Below are 15,502 nucleotides of genomic sequence, written 5' to 3' on the forward strand. Positions count from 1 at the left end.
GTACTCACTTGTTTTGGACTGATCAAGTAGGGCAGTTACTAACTTTAGGATTTAGGTGTGCAATTAAATGCTTCACTGAATTTATTCATAATTCAGTTGGTATAGAAATTTGGTGAACCCTTCAGAGCTTTCCTGAATGCAATAAAAAATAATATGAATTAAATAAATGCTTAACAGCTTTTCTAAATAGGCATTTACTGTTAACAGTATTACAAGACACTTAAATAGTCTTAATGTGATGATTCACAGGCTTGAAGTTAACTTCTAAGGTGTCGCTCTTGTGCTTATTATTGCTTGTTTAAGCACTTTTGAATTTGCTGAATTATAACATCCTCACCAAATTTTCAGGAGAGCTAATCATATGGATCACAGGTTAAAGATTTAGCCAAATATGCTTTCACTAGCTTTGCTTTCTTACACAAATGTCAGCTAAGGCAGTCGAATGGCAAAGCAACCTCAGTTCAGGGACATTAATTTAGGGTCTAATCTGCTGTGTGGAGCTCATACAGTGTAGATGTGCATACATAAAGAAAGTTTTGTAATTGAGTCCCACCTAATGTCAATGTAAAACAAAGATCTCATTGTTTGTACTGAAGACATTGAGTTGTTGTGAAGGGAGATGAACGTTAAAAATTTTTCTGTTGTGAATGTGGCTATGTGTACGTCGTCTTGGAAGATTTAGGGCAAAGCTTGTTAGTCTAATATTGGTTTGCCTGGGATTTGTTTTGACTGAGCAAGAAAGTGTCGAAGCATGCTCTGTCATGGCACCAACAATACTGAAACTGTCATTTTTAGTGTAGCAAAGCTTTGCAAGCTTTTCCCGGCTCACTTAAAAAATGATTAACAGTTTCCGAATGCAAGTCTCTCGTCTAGGAATGTTGGAAAAATAAAATTCAAGACTGACCTGTTAATTTTGCAGCCCTGTCTCTATTTCACATGGGAAGGTGCCTGACTTGGTGACTAATGCAGCTGTCCCTGGGCAGGAGAAGACCCTTCCACAGTTAGAACATGTCTTGGTGATGGAGTGGGCTTGCATGTACCATTTCCATTTATATGTGCTTGCATGCACAGTTTCCCTAAGGTAACATTTCCTATTATTTTGGGGGATCATAAAACTTCTTCACGTAAGTAAGTTTATTTATTTCAATCTATAAATAAAGCTAAGAGCTTTGGCCAAAGCTCCAATTGCTCTTTAGAATATATAACCATCACAAAAGTAAAATAATAATAAAGTAAATTAAATTGTTTCATGATTTATTTCCATCAACTATAATTTCTATAAATCCCCATTTATGACTATAAATTTGATCCGACGGATCCTTTGTAGATTAAATAAGGCTCAAGAGTTGCATAAAACGACTGTTATTCAGTCGTCCGCTTTCGTCCCCTGAAGTTGCATAGATCCCTACCACCCTGTCATCTTGAAAGTTTACTTTACTCCCTTGCCTTCTTCACCCTCACCCCACTTTTTTCATTTGACTTTTCTTTCAGTTCTGTCTCCAGGCCTCAAACCTCCCATCCTATTTCAGACCCAAATCTGTCATTCTTTTAATGTATACCTTTAATCTGAAGCTCCGAAAGCGTAGGGAAGCTCAGAACAGGAAGAGTTGAGAGTAGATCTCTTTGGCTGCAAGAACATGACAAGAAGGAACCAGATGGGTCTGGGACAGATTTGTCCTTTTCAGCCTCAGGGTAACCACAAAAGGATGGGTATCCCAAGGGATCGGAGGTGTGGTTTTGCAGCAATGTGGCTTTAAGCAAGTTAGATACCGTGAATGCGTATCGTATAATGTATATAAGTAAGGCACAGTTTGAGAGCACTTAAGTTCAGGAAGACTGCGTTTTCTGTACAATGGCTAGAAAGAGGCTGTTGCCTGGAGGAAAGGATAAGGGAAGTATGTGTATTGGGGCAAATGTTTAAGATGCTGTAAATTACCCTCCTGCTCTCTGTCTTGATAGCTTTATGACTTCAAGGAAATTGTTCTAGGTTTCTCAGTTCTCTATTCTTCCAAAGATGACATCTTTATGATTCACAAAGATGTATTTTACTGAATGAGTGTGTTATCTCATGGAAATAGTAATGTGTGATACTGGAAAACTAGGAAGTTTATTCTACTTTGTCGCTCTTTTGTATGTACAGTGATGTAGGAACCTGCCTCTCACCAATTTAATATGTATGAGATCCCAAGGTTGATACCAAAAGAATTTTGTCCAATGAATGATGTGATCTTTCAGTTATTAGTGTCATGTATTGTACTACTGCTAGGACCATCCTATTCAATAAATCTAATTTGTCTAATCTAAACTGTCCAGCCCTGTAATTCTGATCGATTTTTACCATTTGGCAAGACTGTGAACATATGTTTTCTTTGGCATTGTCTTACATATGCACATAACTGAGTGAGTTAGGGCTATTCATAGTCCTTAAAGTTAAAACATGCAGATGTAGGAAGGTTATGAACCCTGAATACTTGCTATTGTCATCTTAACTCTCTGCAGAGAATCTAAGTTTAGCACTTTCTGAATTTCTTGGTATAAAATCAGTTTATTTTTCCCACCAAATTAAACCATTTGTGGTAGACTGGATTATTTTTCCTGACAAACATTAACAAGTGCTCACACATCTTGATCCATTAAACAGACTTTATTCAAGTGGGAGTTGTTCAGGTACTGTCACATCCTCAGCTGAGGAGTAGCACTGCTATGAGTACCCTGACCTGCTAGTCTTTGTCAACTGGAAGTAAAATAGATTACCTTAAACCACTTTCAAGTAAAAGATGATTTACTGCTGGAACTGCACCACCATACCTCTGCAGTTTCCAGCCGTGGGGCACTTCATAGTGAGCCTGTTTGGAGTGTAAGATGGTTTTGTTACTTTCTGCTTGCCCTAGTCATAACCCAAAGTGTAAGTCCCATCGTTAGTCACTGGAAGACCCCTACCCGTATATCATGTTGAAAGTTTCTCAAATGGAGTCTTCTGTCTACCCTAAGGAAAACTGAATATTCGTGCAGTATCTCTGGGAGGACAGTGTGGCCAGGATTTGGAAGGAAAACTGGACTCTGTTCCTTGCTCTGTGGCTTTGGGTAGCATTACACAAGGTATTTCGTAGCTCTGTCAGGTGTAATGATATCATTTGCAATTATCCTTTGGGATGTCTTGAGGAGAAGAAATGAAAATTAAGAGGTACCATTGTTACTTATGATCACATACAACAAACAGCAGCTGGTTTTTTGTTGCTTTACTTCCTCCCTTCTCCCTCCCATCCCTTAACAACCTCTAGACTGCCTGCTTCCTTCACTTTCCCTCACCCTCTCCTTATGTACGCATATCCATATGTTTATGAATGGAAGGAATTTATTCCCTGGTTAAGTTCGTGCATGCCGACATGCAAGCTAGAATGAACTTTCTCTGCCTAATTTTAACTAACCTGAAACCAGGAGTTCTTAATGGGAGTGCTGACACAACCTTAACTAAAGCAGTGTGAACACGTTGCTATAATTTATAACGTCAGTCTATATTCCAAACGGTTTCACTATATACTGTGTGCTCCACTCAAACAGGAAAAGAAGGTACTGCAGTGAATTATTGTGTAATTAATCATTTGACCATGAGGGACTCATTTACTAATTAAAAACGCAAAAAGAGTAAATTGAAATAACCAGTGACTACTAAATCACATCTTTTGACACGTCAGTAGCATTGTAATATATCATAATGTATCAGTCGGAGACATACAGATCCTATGTATTCTGTTGCCTTTTACTTCAGAGCTGCCAAAATCATTCATTATACTTCCAATGCAGTTTCTAGTCCTATTCATACAACTACCATAGTGTGCTAAATTGAGATATGAGATACCGCTCGGGCTGATGTATGTACATAGTAATAGGTAGAAATGTACGATTCTCTGCTCTGCTGGCTGTGCCCGCTGTCTCGGAGCATATCACAGAGGGACAACTCTGCTATGACAGGATGGTCTCTGGGAAATAAAACTGTGACTTGGAAGTCTAGACTTCAGGTCTGTCTAGATATTCCTGCCTCTGTAGCATTTGTGGCAGGTACATCAGAGCTGTGCCTTAGCTACAGCTGTTGATAATTTGGTATACTGGCACAGACCCACCTTCACTGGTAGGTTAAGGTCACCTTAAGGTGTCTGCGAGACTGTGGGTTGAAGGATTTGACATTATCGCAGAGCTACGGTGCTGGGGACCATCGTCTGTGGGGTGGGGAAGGAGAGCTGGGAGGACACCTGAGCCAGAGACATCTCAAACCTCTCACAAATTACTCTGTGTTCCTGAGTTAGACTATCGAGGCCCAGATCTGCACAGACTGCATGTGTTGGGATTTTATTTATTTATTTTTTTAATCCACCATGGCCTTTGGAAAGAATTCAATTTAGCGGGTTTTAAGTAGAGGTGGGAATTTCTGTGCCACTTTGTTCTACAGTGGAGCTGAGGGAGAAGAGGATATAAATTATTGACATTAACTGAAAAACTTCTGCATTGTTGACCTTGGACGCTGAAGCTGTGATTACTTCCTGTGGGTAACAGATGGAGAGGCATCTATGGCTTCAAAATGGCTGGTAGAGATGTAAGAAGTACAGTTCTAATTTGAAAAAGAGCTTTACAAAGTTGCAACTTTTATCTTCTTGGATTTGTTCTGTGTTCAGCAGGAAACTAATCTACATCTCATGTTGGTAGAAATAGGATTTATTAACATGATTTTATGTAAAATCATCATGGGGAATAGAGCTGGAGTCTCTCTTTTCTTAAAAATAACATTGAATTCATTTGCCTAGCTCCAGTTAGAATAAATCAATTGTTGCATTCACGTGCTGATCAACTGAAGAAAATAGATAGTGCTTATAAATAGTGCGGCATGCGAGTCCTCTATTGATATTGGAATACAAATGAAAAAGATAACATGCCAGTTTAGCTTTCATGTCCCAGGTTGAGCCTCCAGGCTTGTGGCATGAATTTTTGTTTCCATTTTCTTAACTGGAGAGACAGACCCACTTCTGGAAGGCGTTGCATGACAATAAATGTGTAGCCTTATTATGATGCTTTCATCAAAACACTTTACCTCAGTATGTCAAGTAGTCTGGAGATTCCATAATACTAATGATTGCAGGTATTAAAGGTTTCATGCAAAACCTGCTGATTCATATGGCAGTTGCATTCTAGAATTGTAAAAATTATTTTCTTTTTATATCCTTATTTTAACACCTTATACTAATCATGAAAGTAGAAGGAAAATAAATTATGTTTTTGCAGCAGGAAACTAGGAAGCAGGTAATGGTTTCTCATTGATTAGGTAACTGTATTGGATTTTGCCCTGAAAAGAAACCCAAAACACAGAAAAATATCAGTTATTTGCTAGCCTTTAAAATTATGAGGGGGGGGGAATATTTTGGGGGGGAGGAAATTGTATCTGTTTCACAACTGTGGCATGATATAAATAGTACTTTTCTGAAGAATTACCAATATAACAAAACCACAGATTGACCATGCAATATTAGATTATTTTTTTTTTTAAAGCCAAGCTGTATATTTCTAGGAAAACTACTGGGCTGTTTAACTTTTAATTCCCAAGGTCTCATGTTCAGAGTCTGTAACAATGGTTTATGTTAGCAAACATGTTGTTTAATAGTTATCTGCTCTCTCCACTTGTCTTCAAATATTGTGATTTAGATAGAACCCTAATGCACAAGAGCAACTTGTCCCCAGAGCATTATTCAGAATATAAATTAAGTGATATTATAACAGAGCCCTCACTTAGCTCAGCATAATGAATATGAAACATCATGTACTAGTGACCAAGGTCATGGTATGAGAATGAATTACTCTATTAACTTCTCTTTTAAGTAGCATTAGAGATAATAAATGAAGAGATTTAATGGGATTCTGATAATATTATTCATGTAAAAGTAGCATACTTTATCTTGCTAAAACAATTAAGATCTGTTTTGAAGATATTTTACACTTTGGAAATATGATGTTTAGAAGTGTTTATTGCATGTTGCAGAATGCATCAGCATTAGCCAGTAATGCAGATAATCTGATAAAAATCGAAAAGCTGATTTGTATACTATGCTAATTCAGGATCATCTCTTTGGCTCTAGGTACTGTCCAAATGCTCCATAAGATTATGGCAAGCTTTAGTAGTGATATTAGATTAAATTCAGTTCTCTTGCTTATAACTTTTTTTTCCCCCCAAAAGAAAATTACATACATCATTCTTTTCTATAAACCCTCTTTAGCTGCCTGCTAAGTAATATACAATATTGTATTTTAAGCCTGGCATATTACTTTTTTTTTTTAATCCAGACATATTTAAGCCTCCTCTCTCGGTTATACAGTATATTATTTCAGGAATAGAAAGTTTGGTTATTATTGTGATACCTCTATATCTGAACCATAAAGAGAATTAGTGATTTGCCATGTGTTCCATAGCGCACTCACATGTGTTTAGGGGAAACGTAAGAGTAGTTAATAAGAGATTACTCTTCAGTTTGCAAGTGACCACAGTGCATGGAAACTTAATGCTGTATTTGGTTTTCCAGTTGTTGGTTTTTTGGACTTCTTGTTTGGTTCGGGTTTTTTCTTTAGTTTCCCAAATATTTTTTCATTAGTTGATAGTATTGCTATTTTTAGAAGAATTATGTGAGAAGAAAATGAAGAGGCAAAATTCTAAATTGTTGTTTGGGATGAAATCTGCTCTTAAAGTGTAGCAAAAAAGCAGAAGGAAATCTTACACTACCTTCATCCACTTTCATGCTGTTAATCCTAAGTGTCCTCAGGATTTTTATGGGAAAATGTGTTTTTTGGGGGAAGAACATAGTGCAGGGTTCAGTGTACCACAGGCTTATTAAGCTCTCTGTGAGCAGACACTCTTGGGCAGTTCAGTAACCAGTACCAAACCTGATCCAGAGAAATTCAGAGTATTACGTCAAGACCCTCTTTTCGTGTTTATGGGAGAAATGTGGAGGTTGAAATCCTCTCTCTGTTCCTTTCAATAATGTCTCTGTCTGTACATTGACAGAATTCTCATGGAACTTCCTGTAAACGTGTTCTGAAGTCAGGAGAAATGCTATAATTTAGGTTTATTTGTAACAGAATTGAGAGCAAAATTCTTGCCCACTGTGATTTATTAGGAAATGGCGTGTGTAGGCAATCCAAACTCAGAAAAGTCTTTGATGTATTGCATGTGCTTGCTAACTAGCATATTTGGAAAGCAAAGTTTTTAATTTATATGCTCTCTTTATAGCTCGCAACAGTGGTTAAGTGCCCTTACCTGTCAAAGATGGGAAGTATGCGCTTTTCCATTTTTGGGTCATGATGTTTCGTGTGTCATAATATTTAAGACCTAATTCGGATTATGTAACAGTTTTGGGAATTTTTCTACTCTGAATTTTGCTGAAGTAATGTAAGAACATGCGTGCTGTCAGAAAAACCTGCTGTCCAGTCAGCTGTTTCCTTCAGCACATTGCATCCACAGGTGAAGGGTAGCAGGATGGCCATTATAGCTCAATAAAGTTTTAAGAGACAGTTTAGTGCATTTGTTGCATTTCAAATTGCAGAAAAATTCTGTCCTCTCAGACTCTTTGTCAAAAGCAGAGAGGCCCTGGGGGAAATAAGCTATTGTAATTAAGACTGTAACATATCTCTTCAAAGCACAAAGTAGAGCCAGGTAAATGAGCGTCCTTGTGCTATTTATACCAGCTTCTTAATTATGCTTAACGTGACCAGTTCAACTTGATCCTGCATCAATTTTGCAAGTGTAAATAGACCTAAAGTTTCAAGGGTAAGATCATTTTACACCTTAACTTACAAAATGCGTGTGTACATGAATGAAGCAGATTTAAATATATTTAATAAGCCAAGGGACATGTGTCCATGGGATTGGTGGAAAAGGAATTAAAGTATTAGTTTCTTATATTTTATGATTAATGTTCTTCTTTACATAAGACCCGAAAGTCTAGCTAAGATCATGAAAGGCATGTTGGGTTAAATCTTTCTTTGCTATAAAGTATAGTCATTATATCTCAGCTAACTCTAACAAAATCCCTAATATCTATGCATGCCGGGAGCCAAAATAGGTCAGCTCATGGGCTATTGCATTATATTTTATTATTTAAACTTTAAGTGATTAGTTTAGCACTTAAAAGCTTTGGAAAGAATTAGGTTACTGTTCTTCTCTTTATCCATAAGCAAACTGACATGCAGATGGACACTGAGCAGACTTGTTCCATGTTTTCTCTCAAGGCTTTCCCCAAAAGTTGAGGGCTGTCATTTTTTCCCCAGTTGTTAATTTCAGCATTAGAGTTTAATTGCAACATGTGGAAAATACACCTATGATGAGGGCATCCGTTTTGATTTTGAAGACAAGGCCAGATTTTGCCAGCGGTCTCAGAATAGACTTGAAAAAGACTTGTTGAGTAAAGGGGAGGAAAAAAACCTGCTACTTATGCCTATATCTGGATTTTGGTAAAAGAAACCAAATGGGAAATATCCTGATCCCAGCAAAGTCAAAAGGATTTTATTCATCAGAGAGGGTTCTTTTTCTCATATGTACAAGTAACACTTCAGAAATAAATGAATATGACTTAATTACAAGCTCTGCTACTTCCTGATTTTTTTTTTTAATTCATGCTCATAAAACACAGAAAATATTTTAATTCTATGCTGTCTTATATAGTTAGAGTACTGTTAAGAAGGTCTGTTCTGCAAGCTGATTTTCTCAGGGTTCCACTGAGGTTTTTGTAGTCCTTTAATTTCTTAAATTTTCTTTCACAGCTTCATTTTAATTTATGCATCATGATGAATGTGACTAAGTTGTCTGATAAAGGTGCATGGGATTTTTAACGCACAACTCGCTGTGTGAAGTTCATAGCTGAACTTTTTGTGCAGTACTGCACTGATGGCAGAGTTGAACATTACCAGAACCCTTATTCACTGTACAGCATTAGGATTCAGGAACCTGATGTGTGCTGTCAGCACTAGTGAGGAAAATATAGAGGTACAGGGCTTTTTAAAATAAAAATCATTAGAATGTTTATAGCCTTTGAAAAGTAACCTGCTAGTAGTTTAATTCTCTTTTCCTCAATCATAGTGCTTGCCATTTATTTACCAACCTGCATCTTCTGTGTTGTAGAAATAAGTGGTGGAAGTAGGTATAAAGTTGGTGCGGTTCTGAAAACCACCTGAACTGAAACAGGTATGTTCAAGGCACTATAACAGAAAATAGGCACAAAATGAAATGCTTGAGAAGAACAGAATGACTGTGCTGATGCTCAGCACGTTGACCTAACAGAAGTACTCGGGGACTGCACCTCTGGTGTATCTTCTTATATGCAACAGGATCACACCAGCCCTTTTAATATCATAAGCAAGTGCTTGTTTTGTTTCAGTCTCTGCTGGGAGTTGAATCAGTGTCAAAACCCGTGTGAGCACTCTGATTTGGACATGCAGGAAAAAAATAAAAAATTTGCCATTTTCAGTTGCACAAGGGAACTGACCAAAGTCATCTCAGAATTAATAGCATTCAGTACTTCTTATCTTCATATTTTCATGCTGCTATGATGCTTAATTTTAATAGTGGAAATGTTCAATTTTTTTAAAAGACCAACTCGGACAATAGGAGAATGTTGCTTTTATTTATTGTTTTACTTATATTATGCTTAGAGAGCACCTCAAAGTTTTGTTTTGTTTTGTTTTGTTTTTCTATTATGTTGTTATATTTACATTGGGAATACCAACATTTTCTTAAATTCTTACTGTACTCATTTCTTCTGTTGTTATTCCTCCAGTGATCTATATCTGAACAGTAATTTTTTTTCTGGTCATCTGTCTTAAATGTCTCTATTCCTTCCTCAGAATCAAAGAGGATATTACTTAAAAAATAATAAGGTCCTATGTAATTATGCATCGTGAGGGAGTAAACAAGGAATGCATGACTTCTGTCTTTTCTTTGAGATATACATTTCTGAAACCCACTTCATATTTTGTATAAAAGACAGTCCTATCTGAATAGTTATTACTTGACAAATATGTGTAAAATGATTGTTTTAAAATACTTTTTCTAATCACGAGGATTTGAAAGTATTTTCTTTTTATATCCTAGTCAGAAACATTTTTGGTGGATAACTAAACCCAGATAATGCTAGTAACTTCTAGCTAGACTTGATCTATAGCTCTCATTGAGTCAAGTCTGAAGAAAAATGGTTCAATACCTTAAAAGTAATTAAGACCTTTATCTGAAAAACAGTTATGTATGTGCTTAATTTAATGCATGTAAATAATCCAATTGACTTAAATGGGAATATTCATAAGCATTAAGTTAGGCACAATTTGCAGGATCAGGAATTAAAATTGTCCATTTTGTGCAAAGTGTTGTATAAATTTTCTGTGGGTTTCCCATGTGTTTTGGGGACATAGAATAGGTTTTCTCTATACTAGGAGCATCCTAAATCCAGGCTATTCAATTTGGCATCTGCCACTTCTCTGATTATGCTGAACTCAAGCATGTGAAATGAGTGTTTCAGCATCAAGATTCTCTCATTTCCAGGCCATTCTAAATCCTTGCTTTGATATGGGAAAACAGAAGCTTGGGACGGTGGCAAACCAGCAACATATTCCGAGACAAGCTTTTGGACCCTCTTAAATCTATAGCGGTTTTGCTATTGACTGTATGGCTTTAACTTCTCTCCAGGTTTCCTGCTTCAGTACATTATCAACTGTGTAACTTTCCTTCCTTGTTATGTAGATAGAATGTGATAAGATACTTAAGTCTGTAATCCTTAGTATTTACACATAAATCACATATGAATGCTGGGTTTCAAAATCTTAACTCTGTTAGTTTCTTTTTTTTTTCTTTTTCTGAAAATGGTCTAAAATATAATAGCTTGTGTATTTCTGTAAGAGAGGAAAAGATTAAAAAATACAAGTCTTCTAGAGCATTCAGTGATAGGAAAGATTCCTGTCTAAATTTGCTGTAAACTTGCAAATTTAATTAAATCGTTTTGTTTGTTTCATGCATAATTGACAAGGTGACAATTAACTACATAGTGTGTTGTCCTTTGCCTCAGGTATAAAACATTAAATTTGTGTGCTGAGAAAATAAAAGGAATGAAATGGTGTGTCAGAATTCAAAAAATCAAAACCAGCAAAAAATGAATTACTTCGGCTTCAGCTGTTCCATTTGTATCTCTTCCTACCTGCTAGCCTAGGCATCTGCATTTAGTACTAGTTAGTATACTTGATTTCTGCCTCGTATGTTGTAAAGGAGTCTTCATATTAAGCAGTAAATAAATAACAAACCTCTCTAAGGCTTAGAAAACAAGTCATAGAAATGGCTGAAAAACCAGGAAACTTGCAAAGTTGAGTTTGAATGAAAATTGTTTTCTTCCTTCTTTATAGTTTAGGTACTTCATTTGGATGACTGTCCAAAGCAGCAGCAGAATAGTGTCCCTTTCTACACCTAAATTGCAAAGAACTATCTCGCTTTCTATAAATGAGGAAATTGTCACAAAGAAATTGAGTCTTGGGGAAAAGTTGTTAAAAATGTAAGTAAAAATATCCTCCTTAGAGTCTGCATCAAAACTTGTACATCAAAAGCGTTTATGTGAAAACCCATGATGTCCTTATTCTGACTGCAAAATTTGTGGTTGGCTGGTAAAGAAGGAAATACACAACATGCATCACAGGTGACCAAAGTATGAAAACAGAGAAATAGAAAGGGGAATATTCTTAAGTGCTTTTTGAAATATAGGATTAAGTTGTAATTATGTAATCAAAAATATTACATAAAATGTGTGATCCCGGGAGAATCCACAAGGCCCTGATGTCTATCATCATTATTTGAGTGTTGAGATGTGTCAAGGAGAGACAAGGTCATGCAGTCAATGCAATGAAGCAACATGCATAGTTATAGATTTAGAGCCTGCTAGACTGTTATGTTCTTGATATTTCTATTAAGAATGGCAAGCACATCACTGTCTACTGTATTGCTGCCTGAGTCATAGTATTCCTTGCGTTCTGCCCTTATCCATAATACATTTTTTTTCTTACAGGCAACAAAACCAGAGATGTTTTCTTTAGGAATGCAAAATAATACACCTTGAAGATTACTTCTTCATTGTACTATCTCCAGAATAGCAAAGGATTACAATAAAAAAAAAAATCCATGTTATCAAATGAAACTTTGTATGCATAGATCTTTAAGTTTTGGGCTATGCCTATTTGAGCTGATGCCAGTTTTATCTTCTGTTTTAATTTACATGATCAAGCTATGTTCCTTGCAGTAGAGTTGCTGGGAAAACTGACGTATGCACCTTTTTTTCCCAAGGAAACCTAAGGAGGTTAGGATGTTTGGGTATACAAATATATTGTTGGAAGTAGAAAAATAGTACTCCTCTTTCTTTAGAGAGTAAACAAGTTGTGCTTGAAAATTAAATTGATAGTGTAGTTGATACAAACATTTTGTCTCTTCCCCCAGAAATTCCAGGGCTGGAGATGTAATTGAAATTTGTAGGGTGAAGGTTTTTGTCCATGCGTCCGTTTGTGGTGCTGGCTGTCTGCAGAGTACAGATTTAAGAAAAGCTCCTTCTGTGGTGTTGGTTCTTGTTGGCAAGACAAGCACAAAGGGCAAGGCATGTCTGCTGCTGCCTCCACCTATCTGAGCAGAATATGAGCATGTCCATGGGCTCCATGTGCTATAGCTGAATATCTGCAGGAGCCTTTGGCTGGGTGAATGAATTGTCTGAGCTCTGTCTTTCAGCTGTCCCTGGACCTATACAGTGGCAAGCATAATTTCATCCACAATATTTCATCTGGAAACAAATGAAGCATTTTAAGGGGGGGTGGTGGGGTGGTGTTTTTTTGTTTGTTTTTTATCTTGGAAGAACAAATGAAGCATTTAATTTTTTTGAAATGCCATTCTTTCATGCTTCAGTTGTATCATTACAATAAGCCAAATATGTAAGTTAGATATAATAATTCCCTGGCCCAATATGCTAGCACACAGACAACTCTACTGAAGATTGTATCTATTTCAGGTAGTGGGTGGGTACTTTCACTGAAAGGCATCTTCAAGGAATACTTCAGGCAAAACCTAGAACCTTTCTTAACGATGCTATCGTTTATCAATGAATCGTCATATTTCCTCTTCTCCCCTTTCAATATCAAAACTTAATTCTACAGTGATGAGAGTAAACGAGAATAAATTCTCCATCTTCTTCTCTAAGTGAAAAAGCAGTGTAATTTAGCTGAATGAAATGGTGGTTCTCAAGCCTTCAGGCTGTAGAACAACAATGGAAGAGCTTGTGTTCGTGGAATATCACCCTCAACTGTCTCGAATTTCAAAGTCTAATTTATCATGGAAGGAGATATGTTTTTTTCTATTAATATTTTGAAAAATAGTAACTTTCTAGAAATAATTTTGTTAGGCTGACTTTTTCTGGAATAATAATATTCTTTTGAAAAAAAACTGAGTTGGCTTTCAATAGAAATTATTCTACTGTTTGCTTTGGTTGTGTTGAACTGTTTTTTTGGTTTTTGGTTTTTTGGTGGTTTTTTTATGTTGAATTTAAATATAAAAAAACCTCCATGATACCTTTTAACTTCACTAGCTTGAACAATTTCCAAATTTTTAGTTCTTGTCACCATTTTAAGTGCAAACAAAATTTCAAAATAATTTTCACCTTCTAAAGGACAGCAATTATATATTTAAATAGAGCTCCATATTATTCTAATTCTTTTTGAGAATGACACTAGAGAAATCTTCTCAAATGTAAAGATAATTTGTCTTAAGTTACATAGAGAGAAAGCTCCAGTGAAAAATAAAATAGTGATTCTGAGGGGAAGCTGGTCTTTCCCACAGTATTCCAAAACCTGCAGCCTGGTACTTAAAAAAAAATAAAAATCTTCATAGTCTTTATCCAATAATATTGTTAAAGACAGAGAAATCAAGTCATTTGCAGCTTGTCAACAGCAGCATTCTTTTGGTAAAAATAATTTTTATACCCTTTATTTTCAGTTAAATAACAAGATGAAACAGCTGACCTCTTCTGAATCTTGAATATTTTTTTTCCCCATTCCTTTCTTGAAGACATAGAGGTTCCATTTTCAGTGAATAGAAAATACACTTGTATTGTTATCCATCATTACCTATTAGCTTACTGGGAATTGCAATAGGAAGTGGTTTATTTTTGCTTGCCTGACTTCTAAATTATCAGAAGAGGGATAAAAACTGATTAACATGAAAATGTTTTTATAGGTTATCGTCTTTTGTTGTATACACTTCTCCATATTTTCCTGATGTTTGTTTATTTTCAAATGGAACTGCTGTAATATTTTCATCACCAACCTTGTAAAAAAAAAAATAAGGTAGTATGTTCTGGAAAGCAGGGAACATAAAAACACTCTTGCCTGAAGTAGGAGAAAAAACAGTTAATTTCAATCCTGATGACAGTTTCTCGGTGAACAATAGTCTCCCAGAATTGACATGGAGAAGTAATGAATGAATGAAAGGAGAACTGAGTCACAGATGCACTTTGCAATCACTTTAGAACATCTACACTCTTCCAGCCAAAATACTATTAATACGTGTGTCAGCACAGTGAGTGAATCTCATAGTGTGAACGCATTGGAACAGTTCAGGAAAGAAAATGAAGAATATCCTCAGGGACAGACTTTTCTTTTTCTCTGAGAGACTCTTCATTATTCAGGCATTGTGATACTTTTCCTTTATTTGTGTAAAGATTAAATTGCACATGATTTCTAATGTTTCTGCTACTCCAACTGTCATAGGTCGATGACCTTCATGGAAGTGAGATAATAGATACATCGTCTGTTGTTCGGGCAAGTGCTGTTCTTCCACAGCCCAGTACTTTTCTATTGTTATAAGTCGAAAGCAATTAAATAAAAATACAAGAGAAAGTTTCTAGAGTATCTTTAGTATTTCATATATGTCCTTATGTGACTGTCATTTAACATTTATATGAGATATTATCTAATGTTATAATGACCTAGAAGCATACACTGAGACTCTTCTACATAGTTTAGACAACAAATAAGTGAGAGATGTCTGTGTGTATTCAGTAATGCAGTTTCTGGGAAGGAGCCCTCTGTTGTTTGAAATCTGTAATCCAAAGACTTGCAATTGATGTGGTTGTCCTCATGTGTGTTACTAGGACTGCTAAAGTCCTATCCCAATAATTTCTTTTCATATTGCTTCACATCCTAATTGTGAGAGTACCTATCTCTGCATTGCAGTTATATTGCATAAAAACTATGTACTATATACACTTTAACTTATTTTAATACAGATTAGACACTATCATTCTGCTTAAGAAAAATAACCATTACGTATTATTTTCAGTTTATCTATAATTGTTCAACAAACTTTCATCCCTTAGCAATTTGAGCAACCTTTATTTTTGGTTAACATCTTCCAAGTGCTTTAAGTGGATAAATCAAGGTTGTAGACCTATTTCCATGAATG

The sequence above is a fragment of the Haliaeetus albicilla genome, chromosome 21 (genome assembly GCF_947461875.1).
Source record: "Haliaeetus albicilla chromosome 21, bHalAlb1.1, whole genome shotgun sequence".
NCBI lineage: Eukaryota > Metazoa > Chordata > Aves > Accipitriformes > Accipitridae > Haliaeetus > Haliaeetus albicilla.